Below are 8,246 nucleotides of genomic sequence, written 5' to 3' on the forward strand. Positions count from 1 at the left end.
TAAACGGGGGTAGGGGGCATTAGAAAAGGGCCATGGGTTCAAGACGTAGTGGATGAGAGCGGGGCGGGGGGAGGCACTGGTGGGCCCGGACAGGGCAGGGGAGGTCAAAGAGGACTGCCACAGAAATGATGTCAGAGACAAAGCTATAATCCCCTAGTCTTTTTGTCACCCTCATACTCTTGTCTGTGCAAAGGGCTGGCAGCGGGCTCATTTGTGGTTGACAAAGTTGTCCGTGGTGTGCAACACGGGGGGCAGTTTGGTGGGAAGGCTGATCAGTGGCCTGTGGAAGATCGACTGCTCCCGGGCTTTAATCTTCTCCGCCTGTCTTCAAAACTTTTTGGCCCTCAGGATGGCAGGGACGCCTCTCCGGAGCCGCTGGGCCACCTTCCTCTGCCACACATCGTATTTTGGATACTTCACGGTCCCCTGCGGCTTTCTTAGGCCTTCCTGCTTTAGTACGGGCATCACAGGTATGACCTGTAGAGATGTGGCCGATACATCTGATAAGAACAGTTACTGTGTTGCTGCTTCGACCTTTTCTCGTGGACTCCGACTCCACCATCCGAATGTCACAGAGGTGATTCTTCTTTGTGGCTGTGTCCTTGGCTTGCCACCCGCAACCCTGACGATGTCCTCAGGGCTGCAGCCATCCGGATCATAGCCACAGGGGGGATCTGCATGTGTTGTCTCACCAGCAAGTTTCTGGAGGTCCAAATGGCGTCTTTGATGGCGGCTAGGGTGAACCTATCCTCGTCACTGAGTTTTTCTGGCTTTGCCATACTCTGGCTCACCCCGTGGAGCACTAGGTGTGCTGTCAGGAACTCCCTTGCTGGCAAGTACGGGAAGTCCTGGGAGCCGACTGTTACCTACAGGTCGATAGCAGCACTGCACTCCCAGAGGAGGTGCCGTACCGTCTCCGGTGCGCCACAGCCGGATCGGGGGCATGCCGCTTTGGCTGCCATTCCTCTGGAGTGCATAACATCCCTGATGAGGAGGATCCCATGTGCCACTTGCCATGACAGGTCCATCAGTCTGTTTGGGAGACCAGGGCGGCTGATGCCTTTCCACTCCGCCTCCCCACCTGCAAGTCCCGCAACAGGAATCGGGTCACTTCGAGCCTGTACAGCAGAAGTTAAAAAACGCTGGTTTAAAAGAGTGTCCTTACTTTCATTTTCCAGATTAAAATGTGTTAAAAATGTCTTGATGACCTCGTAAGCAGGTGGCAACTGAAAGGCTACAGGTACTCTCAAATTACTTGGCATCAGTTTTAGTTTACGGAGGTATGAACCCATACAATAGTAAGACATTGCACGTGTCTTTACACCGCCCTGTTCAGTCATTACTTGTCGCATGTGGGTGCAGGTGTAATGTGCACCCAGACACAAATATAGGTCTGGAACCCCCATGCCTCCTTTTTCTTTGGGTTTCTTCGTTTCTTCTCTCTTCAGTCTCTCCCACTTGGATCCCCATAAAAACTGGAAGATTGTCCTCTCAAGACTCCTTATCGTTTTCCTAGATGGTAAAAACACACTTGCTGCCAGTAAAAACAAAGGGATAATCACAGCTTTTATAATCAGCACTTTTCCATTCAGGGTTAGGTCTCTTTGTTTCCACAGGCCTGTTCTGTCTCACTTTTGCTGATATTTCTGTCCAATTTACCTCACCTTTACCTTCTTTATCAAATTTAATCCCTAATATCTTTTGTTCATTTGAGTTTACCTTTGCCTGTGTTCTTTCACTTGCTGTCCATGGTCCATACAGCTGTAGTTGTGTTTTGTTCTCATTTAGTTTGGCCCCAGATGCTTTCCCATACTGCTCAGTTAGTATAAAAGCTCTGTTTATAGATGACATGTCAGTACACACGATATTAATATCATCCATATATAAAACACATTTTAGGTCTTGACCTCCACTGGCTGGTATCCTTTGTCCTGTAATCCATTTATCGTTTCTTATCATTTGTGCTAATGGCTCAATGTATATTACGTACAAAATCGCTGACAGCGGGCACCCTTGCCTCACACCTGACCTGATCGGTATTTTTTTTTGTTAGATGTCCATTTAGCAGACATTTACTGTAAACATTACTATATATTAACTTTATCCAGTGTTTGCATCTTTCAGGTACAGTGATCCCTCGTTTATCGCGGTAGATGCGTTCCAGACCTGGCCGCGATAGGTGAAAATCCGCGAAGTAGGGACACCATATTTGCAGTATTTATTTAACAGGTACGTACAGTATTCAGACTTTTAAAACCCTCCCTTTACATAGTACTGTTAACAAACCACCCTTTAATGTACATTTTATGATGAAATTGATGAAAAAAAAACAGGAATTTCTTGATATTTCGCATAGAAAAATACCGCGAATCGGCGAATTTCCCTTGAATAAGCCTCCAAAGAAAAAATCCACGAAGTCGTGAATCCGCGATAAACGAACCGCGAAGTAGCGAGGGATCACTGTAGACCTATTTTCTCTAACAACTCTAACAAAAACACATGTGAAACTCTATCAAAGGCTTTTTCAAAATCTAGGTTGGCTATTATTAACTTGGTGTTCTTTTCTTTAGCCATTGCAATATTGTCCCGTATAAGGATTAGACCATCTGTGATCTTTCTCCCTTTAACTGCACACGTCTGGTCTGAGTGTATAATTTGTCCCCAAAACGGTTTTAGTCTCGTTGCTAAAAGTCTACTAAAAAGTTTGCAGTCTATGTTTAAAAATGTAATCGGTCTCCAGTTCCTCAAGTCCATTTTGTTGTTTCCTTTATAAATTAGGGACACGATTCCACACCTAAAACTCTCAGGTAGCTGGTCCAATTGATCGAATTCTTTAAAAACCTCCAAGATATCTGGTCCCAAGATCTCCCAAAATGTCAGATAAAACTCCACGGGTAAACCGTCTGCTCCTGGTGATTTACCTTTTTTAAAGGCTTTTAAATTCTTTTCCATTTCAATCATATTAAACTCTTTACACATTTCTTCTTTTCCTTTTCTAAACTCTGTCATGTCTTTTAAAATTTCGTTAAACATTTTCATCTCTATCTCCCTTTCGTTGTACAAATCTTCATAAAACTCTTCAACAGTCCTCTTTATTCCTTCCGTGGTTTTTTCTTCTGTTCCTTGTTTGGTTCTCAGAACTGTTATCGTATCTGTTTTACTCATTATTTTCCTAAAGAAGTATCGTGTAGATTTTTCTCCTTCCTCTGCTTCTTTAGTTTTACTTCTTAAAATCATACCTTTACTTCTCTCTTTCGCCATCTCTGTCATTTGTCTTTTTATTTCTCTTATTTCGCTTGCAAAATTAATCCCATTTTGGTTTAAAACATAGTCTCTTTGCAATCGTTTTTGCAATCCTTTTAAGACTAATTTCTTTGTCCTTTTCTTCTTTTCCTTTGTTACAGAAAAAGGTTTTTGTTCTTTGTTTAACCATTTCCCACCACTTAGCTCTGTTTTCAGACATATCCCGAAGTGTTTGCCAGTCCTTATAGACCATCTCATATTCTGCTCTTATACGGGGGTCTTCTAACAGTGAGCAATTTAATTTCCATAAACCCCTTCCTGGTACTAGGTCCGATATTATTTTACATTTGCATGTTAGCAAACAATGGTCAGAAAAAAAGGCTGGAGTTAGCTGAACTTCCAGAGGTACACAGTCTCTTGCCAGTAAGTAATCAATTCTTGATGCTTTAGAGCCATCACCACTGCTCCATGTAAAGACTTCCTTTTCTGGTTGCAAGCTTTTAAAACAATCTCTTAATTTAAAATCTTGTGTTATCTTTCTCAATAAATGTGAAGTTTTATCAAGTTTAAAATCTTCCCCGCACCCTTTCCTGTCTTTACTATTCATTAAACAATTAAAATCTCCTCCTACAATTATTGCCATCTTCCCAATAATAAGATAAGAACAGATTTTTTTAAAATAAAATTTATTGACACTTTTTTTCTATTAACATTTACATTTTCTCTTCACCCATAGGTGAGTGAAAAAAGAAAGGATATGGGGTATAACAAGGGTAGAAAGAAATACAATGGCAATGGTAAAACATCCAAAACATCAAATTTTGTCACAGTAGCCATCTATTTGGTCTTATTGTCTCATCACTTTTATCACAAGTTTTAGGCCGGTGGGGGTGGGGGGCCAGGGGAAGTGATCTCATTGCCCTCTTGGTCTCCTTTCTGGGTCTCTGCCACCTCTTTCCCTCTTTTTACCTGCCTCAGCAGATGGGGAGGGCTTCTGGCCTCTTTGCCAGTCTCTCTTTCATCATCAGGCCGCTGCTGCCCTAATCCTTTTTCTCTGGACTCCAGCTCCTTCCTCTGTTGGGTGCATGCGATTCTTCTTTGCGGCTGTGTTCTTGGCAGGCCGCCCTATGACATTTTATTCTCCACTTGTCAGCTGCCATTCGAACGACAGCCGTCAGGGGGATCTGCATACGCCTCCTTACCCACCAGTTTCTGGAGGTCCATATGGCGTCTTTAAGGGCGGCAAAGGTGTGCCATTGGTCCATACTTAGTTTTGCTGTCTTGTCAGTCTTGGGACACACACCGTACAGCACAGTCTGTGCCATTAGCACCTCCCTTGCAGGTAAGTATGGGCATTTTAAGGAGCTGGCCGTTGTCCATAGATCCTGGGCATAACTGCACTCCCAGAGGAGGTGCCTTACCGACTCCGGTGTGCCACATCCGGGCCGGGAGCATACCCCCGTGGGTGCCATTCCTCTGGTATGCATCACGGCTCTGACTGGGAGAATACCGTGTGCCGTCAACCACGATGTGTCCTTTAGACAGTTTGGCATTCCAGGGCGGAAGATGTTTTTCCATACCTCCTCTGCCTCCTCCCCCATCAGCCCTGCGACCGGGACTGGTATATCTCGTGCCTTAAAACAGAGATCATTAGACATTTACTTGATAAAACTTTCTCATTGTCATTTTCTAACTTAAAATTGTTTAAGAACATCTGAATTTTCTTGTGTGCACGTGGCATGTTTGGAGTCATCGGTACTCTCAAATCTCTTTCTTTCATTTTCAATTTTTGCAAGTAAAAGCCCATCCAATATTTTATCATTGCCATGTACTTTTCATTCTCTCCTTTTCCCAGTATCTGTTTCATATGTGTTGCAGTGTAATGTGCTCCCAGGGAGAGATATATATCTGGTACATCTTTTCACCCCTTTTTTTTATCGGCTTCTTCATTTCTGTTCTTCTTATCCTCTCCCATTTGGCTCCCCACACGAATCGCATGGTCAGCCTCTCCAGTTCGCCTATCGTTTTCCTGGAAGGGAAGAACACACTTGCTGCCAACTGGAGCAAGGGGATGATTACCGTCTTTATCACCAGAGCCTTTCCTTCTATGGTCAACTCTCTCTGTTGCCATAGTCCTACTTTTTGTCGTACCTTTTTCAGAACAGCATTCCATGTCTCTGTCCCTTTTCCTTCTTTATCAAACCTTACCCCTAATGTCTCTTGTCCCCCTTCCTTTACCTCTGCCTCTGTTTTATACTTACAACTCCCTTCTTCTGGTGTTTCACCATACCATCTCACCTGTGTTTTCTTCTTGTTTAGCTTTGCACCTGATGCCCTTCCGTATTTCTCTGTAACCATAAACATTTTTTACAAAGACCTTTCGTTCATACACACCACATTTACATCGTCCATATACAGTACACATTTCAGTTGTTGTCCTTTACTCCCTGGTATGTCTTGTCCTACAATATCTTTGTTTTCTCTGATCATTTGTGCCAGGGGTTCTATACAGATCACATATAGGATTGCTGATAGAGGACACCCTTGCCTCACCCCTGACCTTATCTTTATTTCTTTTGTCAGGTCCCCATTTATGATACTTACTTTTTATACTTTGGTACAATACTTTTATCCACTCTATACATCTTTCCGGGCAGCCTACTTTTTTTAACATTTTGAACATAAAAGTATGTGATATCCTATCAAGGGCCTTTTCAAAATCTAAATTTACCAACATCATGCACGTCTTTCTTTCCCTTGCTAACTCTACATTATCCCTTATCATTATTAGTCCATCCGTAAGTCTTCACCCTTCTACTGCACATAGCTTGTTGGAGTGTATTATCTGATCTAAGCCCATCTTCAGTCTTGTTGCTATACATCTGCTGAATAATTTCACGTCTATATTCAGCAGTGTAATGGGCCTCCAATTCTTTAAATCTGTTTTGCCATTTCCCTTAAACCATGTCAAATTTTCCTTTTATTGTGATTACCCAAAACAATCTATCAATCTAAATTCTCTTATTACCTTATTTAGTTTATGTGAGGTTTTGTCTAATTTATTATCTTCCTCAGGACTTTTCCTGTCTCCTTTATTTATTATGCAGTTGAAGTCCCCCTCTACTATTAGTGGCATCCTTCCTAGCATATGCTCTTCCAAGTTTTCAAACAGTGTTAACCTTTCATCTGTATTATTTGGTGCATAGACATTTATAATTTTGTACCTAACACCCTTTCCTTCGATTACTGCCATCAGTGCTCTTCCATTCTCTATTATTTGACTGTCTTTTATGCAGAAGTTCTTATTGTTCACTAATATTGCGACCCCATCATTGCTGTTTTCATTTGAGCCGCTCCATACTGAATGATTTGGCCACATTTCCTTCCACCTCCTATAATGATTGCAATACATTAAAAAGCATTCCTGTAATAAAAGTATATCTTCTTCACATGTTTGTAAATATGATAAAACCGTTTGTGCTCTTAAATCTGTTTTAATGCCTCTTACATTCACTGTTGCTATCTTTATTTGCATTTAGAAAGATAGTGTTAGAGCACACCCAAGCTAAGCATCATCCAAGTTATTTAATATTTTCTTTCATCTGGTGTTGGGCCAAGGTTACCTTGTACTGTTTGTTCCATCACCTTTTTTTACCCTGTCTTTATCCTCTTTCTCCTCTTCCCTGGCTTTATATCGTTCCCTTGTCCGTTGCTCCAGCTCTTGTACTGTGTTAGTTTCTTCAGAATTATCTTTTGGACTTGACTGACATAATATCGGAAGAAAAGATGTTTCGTTGGGAGTCTGACAGAAAGATTCTAGATTCCTGCAAAGATTCATCTGATAACACATCACCCCTTCCTCTTTTTTCCTCTGGTATGGGACTTTGAGGTAGAGAGTCCTCAGCTGATCTTTTCGCAGTTTTATTACTGGTCTCTGTTCTTCTGTTTCCTTTTCCATAATTTGTGACACCTGTCCCTGATGTTCTCCCTGTTCTTCAGTTAATTGTTTTTCAAGCTCCGCCCCCTAGTTCATCTGGTAGCTCATCAAGCTCTTCTTCAGGTGCCTCCACTTCCCTTCTAATTAACTCGTCTTGGTGTGTTTTACCCGCTTTGACTTTGTTTGCAAAGGATTTTGGACGGTTTTTAAACAAATGGTTTTCCATCCCACAATAGTTAACCTTCCTTCCTTTGTCACACTCTTCATAAGTGTGTCCTACTTCTCTACATTTCCTGCAGAATACTTTATCACATGCCTCCACTAAATGTCCATGCTCCCCACATTGTCTGCATAGTTTCGGTTGACCCTGGTAATGGATGTAGCCTCTTTTTTCCCCCAACACAAAGGCTTGTGGCAGGTGTTTTAGCCCCTGATAGCTCTCTGGGTCTTCAAACTGTTGGACTACTACCCTCCATGCACAGTTCTATATCCCATCAGTGTCTCTAACTTTAACTGGTTGTCCTGTTACCTTACAAAATGTGTTTAACCAAAGGCAGATGTCTTCGCTAACTACCGTCTCATTAAACATTCTTACTATCACTGCCTTTCTGGTATTATCAGTTAGTTTTACTATTTCAAACATGTCAAACTGCAGTTTTACCTTTTCCAGCCTTGTCCAGAAGTCTTTCCATATCATCTCTGTCTAAAAACTCACCCCTTCTTTCCACCAGAGCCGTCAGCAGCACGTTACTGCAGCAGCACAATATAGCTGCTGATAGGAACCGCTGTCGTCAACAGGACCTTTTCCACTGGAGCCGTCAGCAGCGCGAGTCGGCCGTGTCTCAGGAGCAGCATGTCGCAGCCCTTACGCGCCAGTTCTATTTTCTACGCGCTCACCTCTGAAATGGGTCAAGTTCGACATTTTTGGGGAAGGAAAGACAGGAATTCGGACGCGGAAACGGAGCAAAGCTCCCGAGATTTTCAGAATAAAGAAACGTACTGCCTTCCGGTTGCTTTACTTTAAAAAAGGTTTCTAACTGTGCGGCCCCGTGAGAAGTTATCACCT

At 42.5% G+C, this 8,246-nt stretch overlaps 1 pseudogene; it reads right to left on the reverse strand.

Moving 5' to 3' along the window:
• Positions 1-327: 327 nt before the first annotated feature.
• LOC107373452 (uncharacterized) lies at positions 328-2,303 on the reverse strand (annotated as a pseudogene).
• Positions 2,304-8,246: the final 5,943 nt, after the last annotated feature.

Source organism: Nothobranchius furzeri, chromosome 14 (assembly GCF_043380555.1).
Source record: "Nothobranchius furzeri strain GRZ-AD chromosome 14, NfurGRZ-RIMD1, whole genome shotgun sequence".
In the NCBI taxonomy this organism is placed as follows: domain Eukaryota; kingdom Metazoa; phylum Chordata; class Actinopteri; order Cyprinodontiformes; family Nothobranchiidae; genus Nothobranchius; species Nothobranchius furzeri.